Below are 14,664 nucleotides of genomic sequence, written 5' to 3' on the forward strand. Positions count from 1 at the left end.
TCAGTAGTTGTGGCTTGTGGGATCTAGAGCACAGGCTCAGTAGTTGTGGCGCACAGGCTCAGTTGCTCCGTGGCATGTGGGATCTTCCTGCACCAGGGATCGAACCCGTGTCCCCTGCATTGGCAGACGGATTCTTAACCACTGCACCAGCCCAAGGACCAGGCTTTTGGGTTTTTTAAATTTTATTTTTATTTATTTATTTTTAACATCTTTATTGTAGTATAATTGCTTTAAAATGGTGTGTTAGTTTCTGCTGTATAACAAAGTGAATCAGCTATACATATACATACATCCCCATATCTCCTCACTCTTGCGTCTCCTTCCCACCCTCCCTATCCCACCCCTCTAGGTGGACACAAAGCACCGAGCTGATCTCCCTGTGTTATGCAGCTGCTTTCCACTAGCTATCTATTTTACATTTGGTAGTGTATATATGTCCACGCCACTCTCTCACTTCGTCCCAGCTTACCCTTCCCCCTCCCCGTGTCCTCAAGTCCATTCTCTACATAGGACCAGACTTTTAAAATAGAATCCCAAATATGAATCTCTGGTATTAGAGAAAAGGAACCTTTTCCATTATTATCACTTCATCTTAAACAATTTATAGCTAATTTTTAGAAAATGTAACTTTATTCCTCTTTTTCACCATCAAACTAGAGAAAAGAAAAAATTTAAGAAAACAGCACATAACAGAAAGGAACCCTCTGTTAAAGCCCTCTTACTGTAAACATAAGGTAATAAAGTAAAACATCACTAATTCAGACTAACTGGAAGGAAGCCCTAGTGTATTAAGGAAGCACCTTAATTACACTGAGAAAGAAATTAAACTGCATTGCCTTCATGTACTTGCAGTAACAATCTCAGTTAATAAAGTGCAGCCTGTAGGAGTCCTCAAGTTTAATGAATAGGTAAAAAATTTAATTAAAAATCATTTATGTAAATGGTGGTTCTGAAGTGCTTGAAAATGTGAGAAAAATGTTTGTTCTCTGAATTTAAACATTCCATATCAAATGACCAGTACAGTTATCAATGTCCCAAGGTCCTACACCAACATCCAGAGTAAAGGACCATGTGCACTGTAGTTATCTACTTTAGGGAATGGAATTGCCAGTTAAAAATAAAAGCCCACCTGCCCTAAAACCTTGATTACCTTTACTCTTTCTATGATGCTTTCAATGCACAGAAATACTAGACTGTATTTGTTCTCTTTTCCTGAACTCAAAGACAAACTAAAGTGTGGTGATGTTTTTGTTGTTTTATTGAGGGGTTTTGCTTAATTATCTTGTTCCATTGCAAAAGGCATGCTCCCAAATTTTTTTAAAAAACCAAGCTATACATTTCAAAAGGCTATAGGAAAGATTGAGGCTGATGTGGATAGAAATAGAAGAAACAACAAACTCTTCTTTTTTTTCTCTTACTGTCTCTGTCACACTCACCGATACTTAACTTTACTTCTAAAAGAGAGGGAAGACGGCAGGTGTGTAACAGCTCCCCCTGAGGTCTTGGGCACGGTCCTGGCCTGGATGTTTAGAGCATGACATGTGTGGTTCCCAACACAGGCTGAAGGGCCAAAATTTATTTTAACGTGCATATTCTTACATACATTTGGAGTCTCCTTAATATGCAATTTTCAAGTGAAAGTGAACCTGTAACTGCCATAAAATGTTTTCTTCCTCACCACTAACAACACAGATAAGATACCTTTTCTAGAAAAACAAAAAAAAGAGGAGTGGGGGTTTTCCTGTTGGCGCAGTGGTTGAGAGTCCGCCTGCCAATGCGGGGGACGCAGGTTCATGCCCCAGTCCAGGAAGATCCCACATGCCGCAGAGCGGCTGGGCCCGTGAGCCATGGCCGCTGAGCCTGCGCGTCCGGAGCCTGTGCTCCGCAACGGGAGAGGCCACAGCAGTGAGAGGCCCGCGTACCGCAAAAAAAAAAAAAAAAAAAAAAAAAAGAGGAGTGGGTCCCCAGAACCTGGAGTCTGTTCTGTTCAGCGAGGGACCGACCAAAGGGAACAGGGTCAGGCAGCCATGCTCAGGAGGAAAGTACAGATGACCCAGCAGGCTGGAGAACAGGTGGGTAACTGGGACCCAGAATTGGCAGAAGTACCACACATCGGCTTTCACAGCTCGGCAGCCAACCAAGAATCAGGAAAAAGGTGCAGAAGCTGAACACATCGCTGTCCTGCCTGCCTCCCGCCCTCGAGGGCCCTGCTTACCTTCTAGTCTCAGATGTGGCACCTCGCCCACCCCGGGACTAAATGCAGAGCCCGGTAACCTGGCTCGCTGGCCCTGGCCGCAGCTGTGGCTGCATGCAGGGGTGCTGATCGCTCAGCACCATCTCTCCGCTGAGCTGTAAGCCCCACGGGGACGTTTCCCTTGAGCACCTAAGGCACTGCCTGGTGCCCAGTGGACATCAGTAGGACGAGTCTACTGAACGATGGATGGGTGGACCAAGGCTGCTGGTGTTTGGACGAGGCGCACAGAGAGGCTCGGCAGACCCTGCAAACCAACCCGCTGCCCCGAGCCATGCTGATGGATGCCATCCCCAGGCTGAGAGGCTGTTCACACCTCTGGCTCTGAGCCTCTGAACTGGCAAGGCTTTTGCTACCACCCCACTAGTCAAGGTGACACAAGGATAATGAGCAATGACTCCCCTGCACTCACACTTCACAGCAAAGTACCCAGCACAGGCCCATGGAGGTCACTGCTCTAAATCCTCTCAAGCCACAGAGAAAACTCTAGCCCCACAGAGGTTACATGACTTAGCCCCAAGCTAGCGCTCAGGAGTTGGGACTAACGCCTGGTTTCTTGCCCTCCAGCCACTGTTATTCCCATGCTACTTCTGAATCTCAGGTAGTTTCCTAAACCGAAGTGCCTTAACGCTGGTAATGCTCAAATCAGGAAAATCTAGGGGGGAAAAGAGGAAAAATAAAGAAAGAGGCAACTTACCCAGGATGCAAGGTCACAGAGTAACCCTGAACCCATTCAAGAGCCCCTCTACAGCAAGCACACTACCACCATCCTGCCATGGACATATGGACATACACATGCACACACACGTTCTACTTACACTGGGAAGATGGGCAGGACTAACCAGGAAATAAATTAATTCAATACTGCACTTGAAACATGTCGTTAAGTCCCTCCCATAATGGAGCAACAGTTACTAAGGAAATAGAGCACACAAAAGGGAAAAACACCCCCACAACAAGGGACATTCTTAAAAACATGAACGCCCACGAAACCTAACCAAATAAGTTGTGGAATACGTTTGCTTTACCACTTGTTCACAAAAACTCATACGACACACAGCCTCTCTAGAATCACTGGGGAGTGAAAAGAACTGCATTCCACAGATGACACCTATCATGAAAGTTCAGTGCGGAAAGACTCGCGATTCAGGAAACACAGGGTCACACGCTGGGCACAGAGGCCAACTCAACAGAAAAGTCAAACAACCTTTTCTCAAAATCTAGTAACACTAGTATAAGTATAGTGCATAAAGAATCAATACTGTGGGCTTCCCTGGTGGCGCAGTGGTTGAGAGTCCGTCTGCTGATGCAGGGGACACAGGTTCGTGCCCCAGTCTGGGAAGATCCCACATGCCGCGGAGCGGCTGGGCCCATGAGCCATGGCCGCTGAGCCTGCGCGTCCAGAGCCTGTGCTCCGCAATAGGAGAGGCCACAACAGTGAGAGGCCCGCGTACCACAAAAAAAAAAAAAAAAAAAAATCAATACCGCAGTTTCATTTCTGATTTCCTTGCACCATGGACAGACTGCCTCGCTGGTACCTTGGTTACCTAGGTGACGGCCACCTGGGTGATGGCCAGACCGAGCAGCCTCAGGCTCCAGGCCGCAGAGGTCCCACCTGTCTGAGGACGGGCACTGCTCCACCCTCGGAGGAAGGAGCATGGAGAGGTGAAGGGATGGTCCCAACCCCGACAAAACCATGACACTGTTGCAAAACTCAGAAAACAGAAATAAATAGGTTGAGAGTGTGCCACACTGCTTACTGGATCAACTACTGGCTTGTTCATCTAAGGTCAAAGTGGCAACGGACTCTGAGCGAGACAGAGGTGAGGAAAAGTGGGACAAGAAACCTGAGGGTCTGCTTCTGGCCCGAGCTTGGAGCCCTCCGCCCCGTGGATAGACACACAGACCTGGGAAGTGCTGGTCAGTCTAGGTATTCCTCACGGCAGCCAGTGGCCCTGCCCTGCCCTGGGCCAGGCTCAGCCAGGCTACCACATCCTCATGCACCATGAGGGGTGAGAGCTCGAGGTCCCTTCTGATCTGAGCAGGCCTCAGTGATCATGTCTCCAGTCAAGGGAGACGGGACAGATGTGCATGAAAAGGACACTGTGAACCAGCACAGATAATCTGCACAGAAACCAAGTCTGAGAACAACTCAGACAAAGGGCCATCTGCACAGCAGTACAGATCCTTCTCACTGCTCTTAATTTCTGTAATTTGGGGTGTATGACAATTGCAGCTTTTATAACACGACCTCAAAGCCATCGAGCCCTGGGCAGCTCAACGGGCTCCAGGTACTCAGGTCACCACTTCAGGAAGCAAGTACAAAATCTAAAACCCTCTTCAAATATGCACACAAGATGCAAACAGGGAAGGTAGCAATTCTATTAGACCATCCTTTAAAATGTCACCTCGAAAATCCGACACTTGATAAAACCTGAAGAATCTACAGTCTGAGCTCTACCCAAACCAAGCTGGAGAACATTTCCCCCAGATAATTAAGTAGGAAAACTGCCCCTAATAAACAGTACAGGTACCACTACCTCCTCACACTACCTATGGGCAGGGGAGGCCATGGGGTCGCCATTCATTTTATGGAGGAGGAGACGGTGGCCCAGGGAGGAGAGGGAATACACTGCAGGATGAGGGCAAAGCTGGACCAGAACCAGGTGTCAGTCTGGGCCCAAGCTCCAGGCTCTCCCGTAGATGCAAACTGGTCAAAGGAAGAAGCTGAGAAAGGCGCACAGGGCACACATGGACCCCTGCCTGTGGGGCTCAGGGGATCCTGAAATGATCCCCACTTTCCCAAGCCCAGATCGGGCCATGCCCATGACACCAACACACCCCAAAGAGAAGGCGCAGAAGGGCCAGGGCCTTGGGGCAGGGGCAGAGTCAGAGTCCTCGGGCGGACGTGCACTGACCGAAGGTCCCCTGACCTAGTCTGAGCACGTCACAGTCACCCCGACAGTGGATGCCAGCTGAGCAGAGGTCACTCCTCCCAGCCTGGTGTGAGGGACACAGGCCGGCTCTGCACTTAGCACTCTCCTCCACCCCAATTTTCTTCAGATAAAACCAGCTTACAATGGGCATGGCAGGCCAAGAAAAGGGGGCGCTGCAGGGGTAACGAGTGTGAACAGCAAGGGAAGGGGGCTGAGAGCAGAAGGGAACGTGGGCCCACAGTTCCACCCTCCCTGCACATGCTCCTGCACCCCCGTCACCCATCAGGGCTGCTGGGCCAGCACCTGCACCCCGGTGCCTTGCCCATGACCTCCTCCCCGCTCTCTGGCCTAAAGAACACCACACAAGCTGCATCTTCTCATTCAGCTGCTTGTGGGGTCACTACTCTAGCACGGCACTATTTGAGGTGCCTGCACTCTCCTATCTCTGTCTATGGAGGTATTTCTAATGGAAACCTTTTCTTGCTAATCTTTGCATCCACAGCACTGTCCATGGGGACTAGCATACAGCAAGTACCCAATAAATGCTGGTTATACTGCACTGAATCACACCTGAGCTTCGGCTGGGTCACCCCCTTGTCACTCTACTCTCTCTGCCCTGCCTCAGCTGCACGAAGCACCAAGGGCCTGGGACCCAAGGAGGCTGCTGGCCACAGGGCATGCACACCGGGAGGGTGCTCCTTGTTGGAGGGTCAGGCTGGGCGTGTGGAGCACTGGCAAGGCCAACCCTCCACCACTTAAAACACACTGGAAGGAGAGCTTTCCATGCAAACAGGCCAGAGGACAAAAGGCCAGACTCAGGCCGACCGCCTTGGGTGCACCTCATTCTAGGCCACATGCAACTCTGGCAGTTATTTAACCCTGAGCCTCAACTTCCTCATCTGTAGAGTGGGAGCAACAATGACACTCATAGAATTATTGTGAATTATTGTGCATTTAATGAGGGGCCATGTACAAAACACTGGTCTCCAATCAATGTTAAACAGTGCACCTGGGCAGATGCCTGATGCGGGGCTGGAGAGCATGGCCCGCCCTCCCTCCTCCAGCTCCATCCCACCCAGCCAGACACGACAGAGCGTTCGACCTCATATTTCCTCACATGATTTGTCTTGATATTTTTTAAGTTCTTGATAGATAAAAATCTAAGCTCACAAACACCCTACGTCAGCTAAAGTTAATAAAAGAAAGAAAAGGGAGGGCTTCCCTGGTGGCGCAGTGGTTGAGAGTCCGCCTGCCGATGCAGGGGACACAGGTTCATGCTCCGGTCCGGGAGGATCCCACATGCCGTGGAGCGGCTGGGCCCGTGAGCCATGGCCGCTGAGCCTGCGCGTCTGGAGCCTGTGCTCCGCAATGGGAGAGGCCACAGCTGTGAGAGGCCCGCGTACCGCAAAAAAAAAAAAAAAAAAAAAAAGAAAGAAAGAAAGAAAAGTGAAAGGATACAAAAGTAAAGAAAATGTGTAGGTGAGGTATTTGGTATGAAATGTGGTAGAATAACATTTTGTTATTATTATTTAGTTAAACAAATGACAAAAAAGAAACTCGTCTTTAAAAGGAAAAAGAGTCTCGATATTCAATTTTTCTTCATGTTTACATATTGAAATATCACATTTTAAAAACAGCAATAGATGGTAATAAATAAATTTGACCCAGGTTTTACATCTCCTTACTAGAAAATAACCAGGCAGGGTCCAATCTGCCTTTCTTCTGTCCTTCACCCTGTTTGGTTTGTACCTTTGTAAAGTGCTGACTTTTTAAGTCCTTTTACGTATATTTCTGAAGCTTTCCCAAGGCCTCAAGAATGAAATTCTGCACAGAGAGGACATCCCACCAAGTGCCCTCTGCATGACAGGAGGTGTTGGAACAGGGCCACTGGCACCTGAAAAGCTAATATAATGACCAACAATGAAACAGCCGGTGCTCCTACAGAAACGAACCATCTGCACAACGCCAGGCGCTCGCGTTAGCAAATGTTTCGTAAGTGTCCCTTGTGCACGAAGCCCCAGACCAGCTCCACATCTGCTTTCTAATCAAACACACAGCGGATACCTAAACGTTCATCAAGTAGCTTTGCCTTGTATGCTCATATTCATTTTCTGAAAAATATATTTCTCTAGGAAAAAGAAAACTTTCCACATTATATTACAATAACCTGTTTGAGGTGGGTGGCAGTGGACTAAACACTGCAATAAAATTCTTCTTAGATGTTTCCAAAGAAAAGTCCACATGGTCTGGGACAGACATGGGAGAAGGGAGATGCGTGATGTGAGCCCTGACAGGCACCTGCCCACACCAGGGCCCACGAGGCTCCGACCAGAGGCCAATTTAACACAGGTGCACTGTAGGTCACACACACAGGGCTGCTTAGTGACCGGTGCCCTGGCAGAGAGATAACGAAACCGAGAAGGAGCCCGCTTAGCTCTGCAGAGAGGAGGTGGGCAGAGAGCTCATAGACACGGACCCACCCGCACCTCTCAGGACCTGCACTTCCTTCCACTCAACCACCCCGCTGCCTCTCTCGTTTAAGGGAAGCAGAAGCAGCAGCACACGCCACGTGTCCACCATTCCAGGAGGAGGAAGACCCTGTGACTGCCCCAGACAGACCACAGGTTCACAGAGAACTCAAAGATCATCTCTGGACCAGCCTCTCAAGACGACGTGGAATTCAACCCAGAAAGCCACCACGGGAGCCACGCCAAATTCTGGAAGCAGAACTCATTTAGCCCAGTCAGCACTGGTGGAACAACTCAGTCTGATCACAGAAGCCCAAGGACACATTTCAGCAGACATCCAAGGATACAACACAAAATGGTACAGTCTGAGGTTGGCCCCTGGAGCTGATGTCACCACAGCAGCTGGCCCGAGAGTGTGACACAGGGGCTCTGGGTGGCACTGGAGCACAAGAGCGAGCTCCCCCTCTGGGAAAGGCCCCAGCACACTAAGCCACAGACGAGCAGTGCCCAACTCCACAGCCGTTAGGGAAACACTGAGAGTTTCCCGGCCTCCTGGAAGGCTGGATGGGGCAGGGCCATGAAAGTGCACCTGTCCTGAAAAGCAGCTGCTGAAGGGGCAGAGAATTCAGGGGAAAGCTTGAGTGTTATTTGACTAATGGGACTACACAACCCAACCCCGTGTGTCTGGAGGCCTCCAGCCAAGCAGACAGGGCTCATCAGACCAGTTTCCGCTGCCTTGGTAACAAAGGCCCACGCGTGTGCTCGTCACAGCAGAAGCAAACAGGTGTTATTCATGAGGGAGGCACCACCGCGGGTACCATGTGTCCTACCAAGCGTCCCCCGTGGGGGAGACGTACCTCCTGTAACACAGGACTGGCCCTCCTGACACGGTGTCCCGCAGCACCTGGGCCTGTGTGTTTGCAGTCCGCTGAGTTTCCGCAGCTTCAGAGCACGTACCACCGCTACAGAAACCACCCCACCCTGAACAGTGCACCAAGCCCATGTCAGTGTTCCTGACACTGAGTGAAGCTGTCTGTTTAACGTGTCCACCATCAGATCTGGACAAGAGGGTTCCTATGAAACCACCCAAGAAAACCACAGGGCTCCGGCAGCAGGAGGAAATTTTAAGCACCAAGTTTGGAGCCTGACATCACTGTTCCTGTTCCCATCACTCCCCACACTTGGCCAGTGTCTGATGGTGTTGCAGGACTAAGTACTCCGCGGCCCTGTCAGCCTGACTGGCAACTTTCTCCCCATTGAAAAGAGCATCTTCTTTCAGTTCTTCCTTTCCCTCTAAAACCAGCCCTTATTTATTCCCTTCCCCTCTGGAGCCAACGAGTAGGAACTGACCCATTCCCTCCTGCTCTGCAGTGGGCCCTCAGGAGTCCCTGGCAGTGGTGGGGAGGAGTGGGGGGCAACAGGAGGCCTCACCACAATCACAGCAGCACCTCCCGTCTCCTGGCCCCCACTGTGCCCTCTAACAGTGAGGAGGAGGATGTGATCGTGCTCCTCACAGAAGGGCAAGCTTTTACTGTTTTTCACCCAAACACTCTCTCCAAGCCAGCGTTCCCCCTAATGTCCCTAGAGGAAACATGCAGTCATCAAAACTAAATTTTGCCTGTTTTGACTGAATCCATTGATAAATACATTTGAAATAGGAAAATAACCGTAAGTAAATACACAAGACTAATGTCAAAGAGCAAGGAGCTGCCTGTTTATTTGGGCTGGGGTCAGAGGCCATGACAGAGAGAGAATGAGGGTCGGGGCTGACAAGCTCTGACACAGCCGCTCACTCCACAGAGGTGCTGTGCTCAGAGGAGTAAGCGCAGCTTTGGGGTCAAACAGACGGGGCTCAGAATGACCATTCTGCTGAGCAGCCTGCCACCCTACCTGGGCAGGCTACACAGCCTCTCTGAGCCTCAGTCTCCTCATCTGTCAAGTGGGACATTAATGTAGCTGTAAGGCAGTGGTGCTGAGAAAATACACGACAGCATGGACACAGCCTCAGAACAGCCAACAGGCCCTCAAAACACAGCAAAGGGAGGAACGGGGAGCAGGGAAGAAGGGCAGGGGCAACACTGCCCTGGCTGGCAGACCCTTGGGAGCCGTGTAGATGGTGTGGTCAGTCGACTGGGCTGTAAGCGGGTGGGGACCACTGAATGCCACTCCATGGATGACCACTCAAAGTTAAAATCTAGGGCCTGCTAGATTGGAATTTAATATTCTCATCTTCAAACAATTATTTAAATAGGTCGCCATCAGGTATGCTCCTTTTTCCTTACCACAGGCCAAGACTTCCATCTGACTTGGCCCTGCTGTTCACCCCACGAGGCCCTCATCTCCACCCCAACACACGAGCCAGGCAATATTCACAGCTCATCCACCAACCATAGGGATTCCACACATCAGAGAAATTACCACTATTGAAATGACTCATCTGTTCACTTCCTCTGAATAAAAACATGTTGTTATGTTCAACAGAACAATCCAAGAAATAATAGCTAAGGGTGACACTTCAGTAACTTAAACCAACACCTAGAAATGGTGGCCTGGGAGAAAAGGAAGTGACTGGCACCTTCAAGGGTGCTCTATGAGCCCTGTCTTTCCCCTCCCCGACCCACTGTCCCCAGGTGAGTGTCAGCCACACTCAACCACACAGGCCCTGAGCCCAGAGGTACACTTGGGCAGAAGAGGGTTGTGTGTGAGGACGAGGCTGCTGTTGAGACTGAAAAGCAGTCTAGCTATTCCATTATCATCCCTTTCCCTTCTGGTTCCCATGGTAACAAACAGACCTCAGATCCCCAAAACAGAGTAAAGATAGCACCGTGCCCAGTTTCCCTGCAATCTGTTTCCATAGGAACTGGAAGAGACGGGGATGGAGGCTGGGTAGCTGGAGTGCCTGTAAATCTGTGTTCCCATCAGATGAGCTGCACATGGTGGCTGGCACGCTGGTCCAGTGGCCTGCAGGCCTCCAGGGCTCTTCAGGAGTGACATGTCCACTCAAGGATGGAGGCCCAGAGAAAGGGAAGTTCACAGCAGGCTAGACGTGAGTCCCTCCCAACACACACTCAGAAGGTGATTCACCCTTTCTCTCAAGGGGCCCTCACCAGCCAGGGGTGATCCATTTCAGACCAGCAGTTCCACATCCAGCTGGGTCACCCCAGACCTAGTGAATCAATCTCTCAGGGGGCTGGGACTAGGATTCTGTAGTTTTCAACCAGCTCCAAAGGTGATTCTGATGCTCAGCCGTCTGGGAAACCAATGACCTGGACCTGAGCTTCCTGAAGTTTAAGGCAGTCATGCAACCCGAGAGGACCCTGGTGAAATGCAGATTCTGGGTCCGCAGGTCTGCATTTCGAACTAGCTCCCAGAGGATGCTGATGCTGCTGGTCCTTGGACCACATCTGAGTAGCCAGGATCTAGACTCCAGTGAGTCTGGCTCTAGAACCTTCTCACAGACCCAAGACAGAGACTCAAGCCATTCCCATGGGGCAGCCTATTCCCATCTTCAGCCATCAGTCCACACTGGGCTGGGCCGCAAAGGCCAACAGCTCTGGGGTCAGGGCCTACAAAGGAGTTGAGCCATGCTTCATATTACCCTCCCTCTGCCTGTTTTCTCAGCCTCCAGAGACAATCCTGTGTGGATAAGAAGGTAACAGAATAGTCAAAATTTATGTACAATCATCAGAGAAAACGTGATTGCCTCCTCCAAATCTGATTCCTCGAAGAAAGGTAAAAGCAAATTCTGCATAGTTGAGGATTAAACTAGTGGTGGAAAATGTGTAAATAGTTAGAATATTTATAAATATAGATGTATTATCAAAGAAGAATGGAAGTGTTCACATATCTTAAAAGAAATGAAAATTTTGAAAAACTCTACAATTATTATAAAGTAGCTCAGCTAGCCTTAAAATCCCTATTCTGAAAAAAAAAGGACAGAATAAATAAGCCAGACTTCACTTTTCAGCTAAAAGTATGCAGAGTAATCAAAAGTAACATTTATTTCAATATTAAACCCACAAAATAGTTTTAAACCACATAAAATACCAGTGTGTTACTCAAAAGCAAGTTACTGATTTTCTGTAATATTTTAAGAAATCTCCATTTTGCTTATATATAAAAAGGAAGTTTTAGTTTGTTTCATTTAATACATTTTATATCTTTTTCTTCAAAAAGCATAACATAGGGACTTCCCTGTAGGTCTAGTGGTTAAGACTCTGTACTCCCAGTGTAGGGGGCACAAGTTTGATCCCTGGTCGGGGAACTAAGATTCTGCATGCCGCACAGCGTGGCCAAGAAAGAAAAGCATAACATATACCAATCTTTGAAAATTAAAATATGAACAAAGAATCCAACTATAAATCACTGAATTATGTTGTAGCTTACTTGAAAAATAATCTTCCAATTCTAAACATGTAAAAGGGAAAAAATCAGTTCTTTGATTAGTCAGCACACAAGCAACAAAGAGAGCTCAGCGTCTGCACAGCCCTGTAACTGCGGGCAGCCAAAGAAAACTTCACACACACAGTCTGTAACACACATTTTCATTCCCATGAGGCAAAAATATACATATATTTATTTATACATGCATGTATAATGTCACACATAAACTTTAAAATAAACATGAGTTAGTTTCGAGACTCAGTTGTTTTTAGTAAAGTTCCCAAAGCACATGAAGCCAGTGTGACAAAAAGCACATGAAGCCAGTGTGACAAGTGCTGTGATGAGAAAATGAAGTCAGAAATAGGGATTTCTGCATTTGCTTAAAAGACAATAAACACTCCCCCCCACAAAACCACGGGTGACACAGCCACGGCAGAGGACACCGCCGGAGTGTGGGCTATCAAGTGCGCCATTAAAAAGGATAAGAACAGCTGGGAATAAACGCAGAGACATGCCCACACCCTGCTTCCTGAACCCTGGGAGTCCAAGACACTGGCTGGAGAATCCGCGGTGGTGTTCACTGGGTCCGTGAGTTTACTCCCTATTGACATGAAGAAGCAATACTTCCTGTGAATGGCCGGACTGCAGCTGGTCTGCAGGGCCCGCAGTCTCTGTCCCTATACCCAACACTGTCCTCACAGTGCAGACCACACAGCACAAGCTCGACGCGTCACTGGGAGGCTCACTTCATTCAGACGAGCAGCGGCCAGGCCGTGGCCTCCGAGACCTAGACGGCACACTGCCTCTTTGGGGGGAATGTCTCATTCGACTTCCTCATCACAGCTTCAGGGACGGGGAGGGTGGGGGAGGCTGCTGGATCTGTCTCAGATCCGGTTCCCATCGCCCCAGGAGCCCCCGGGCTCTCAGGAGCCCAAGTGTCCCCGCGCTTCCCTGGGACCCCAGCCCTGCGCAGCCTCTACTGACGAACATCTGATGGTCTGCCGTGTTCTGTGCTCTTCATTTATCACATCTCCTTCACAGATTCTAACAGTCTCAAGGCCAAGGCTTTTTTATTTGCATTTTCCCTCCAAATTTAGCCTAGTATTCAGCAAAAGATACTGCTGACAAATTCTCCCTTCTTCTCAAAGAGTAGGTAAAAATACGGCTAAACAGAAAAAAAATCACCACCTTTTATGTTGACCCCCACGCACCTGCAGCAGAGGATGATGGCAGGTCTACCCCATGAAGGCCCTGAGGCTACTGCTCGTGGAAACACCCCCTGAGTTCAACAACACATACGTAGACGGGGAACTGCATGGTGAACTAAACTGATTTCATACACTGGAACAAAACTGTGGGATCTGGGAATAGGAAATGCTCTAAGATATCATCCAGTTCAACTCATCGTCCCATGTAAGTAGAAATTACAGCTCAGATATCGCAAGTCATGCAGAGCTGAGTCTAGAACGGAATATAAAATTGGGCTAAATCTAATGCCCTTTAAACATAACACAGGCATATCCCATTTTATTGCATGTTGCTTTATTGTGCTTTTGCAGATACTGTACTTTTTACAAATGGAAGGTTTGTGGCAACCCTGCATCAAGCAAGTCTATTGGCACCATTTTTCCAACAGCATCTGCTCACTTCGTGTCTATGTCACATTTTGGTAATTCTTGCAATATTTCACTCTTTTTCATTATTGTTATATTTGTTGCAGTGATCTGTGATCTTTGATATTACTATTACAATTGTTTTGGGGCGCCACGAACCACGCCCATGTAAGATGTCAAACTTAACTGGTAAATGCTGTGTGTGTTCTGACTGCTCCACTGTTCCCCCATCCCTCTCTTCGGGTCTAATTCCTGAGACACAACAGAATTAGAATTAGGTCAATGAGTAACCCTACAATGGCCACTAAGCATTCAAGTAAAAGGAAGAGTCACACATCTCTCATTTTAAATCAAAAGCTAGACATGGGCTTCCCTGGTGGCGCAGTGGTTGAGAGTCCGCCTGCCAATGCAGGGGACACAGGTTCGTGCCCCGGTTCGGGAAGATTCCGCATGCCACGGAGCGGCTAGGCCCGTGAGCCATGGCCGCTGAGCCTGCGCGTCCGGAGCCTGTGCTCCACAACAGGAGAGGCCACAATGGTGAGAGGCCCGCGTACCGCAAAAGAAAAAAAAAAAAAAAAAAGGCTAGACATGATTAATTAAGCTAAGTGAGGGAGGCATGGCGAAAGCCAAGAGAGCCCAAAAGCTAGCCTCCTACACCAAACAATTAGCCAAGCTATGAATGCAAAAGTAAAACTCCTAAAGGAAATTAGAAGTGCTACTGCAGGGAACACAGGAATGATAAGAAAGCAAAACAGCCTTACTATTGATATGGAGAAAGTTTTAGGGGTCTGGATGAAAGACCAAACCAGCCACAACATTCCCCTCAGCCAAAGCCTAATCCAGAACAAGCCCCTAACTTTCTTCAATTCTATGAAGGCTGAAAGGTAAGGAAGCTGCAGAAGATAAATTTGAAGCCAGCAGAGGCTGGTTCATGAGGTTTAAGGAAAGAAGCCGTCTCCATGACATAAAAGTGCAAGGTGAAGCAGCAAGTGCTGATATAGAAGATGCCACAA

The sequence above is a fragment of the Hyperoodon ampullatus genome (assembly GCF_949752795.1).
Source record: "Hyperoodon ampullatus genome assembly, chromosome: 13".
Taxonomy (NCBI): domain Eukaryota; kingdom Metazoa; phylum Chordata; class Mammalia; order Artiodactyla; family Ziphiidae; genus Hyperoodon; species Hyperoodon ampullatus.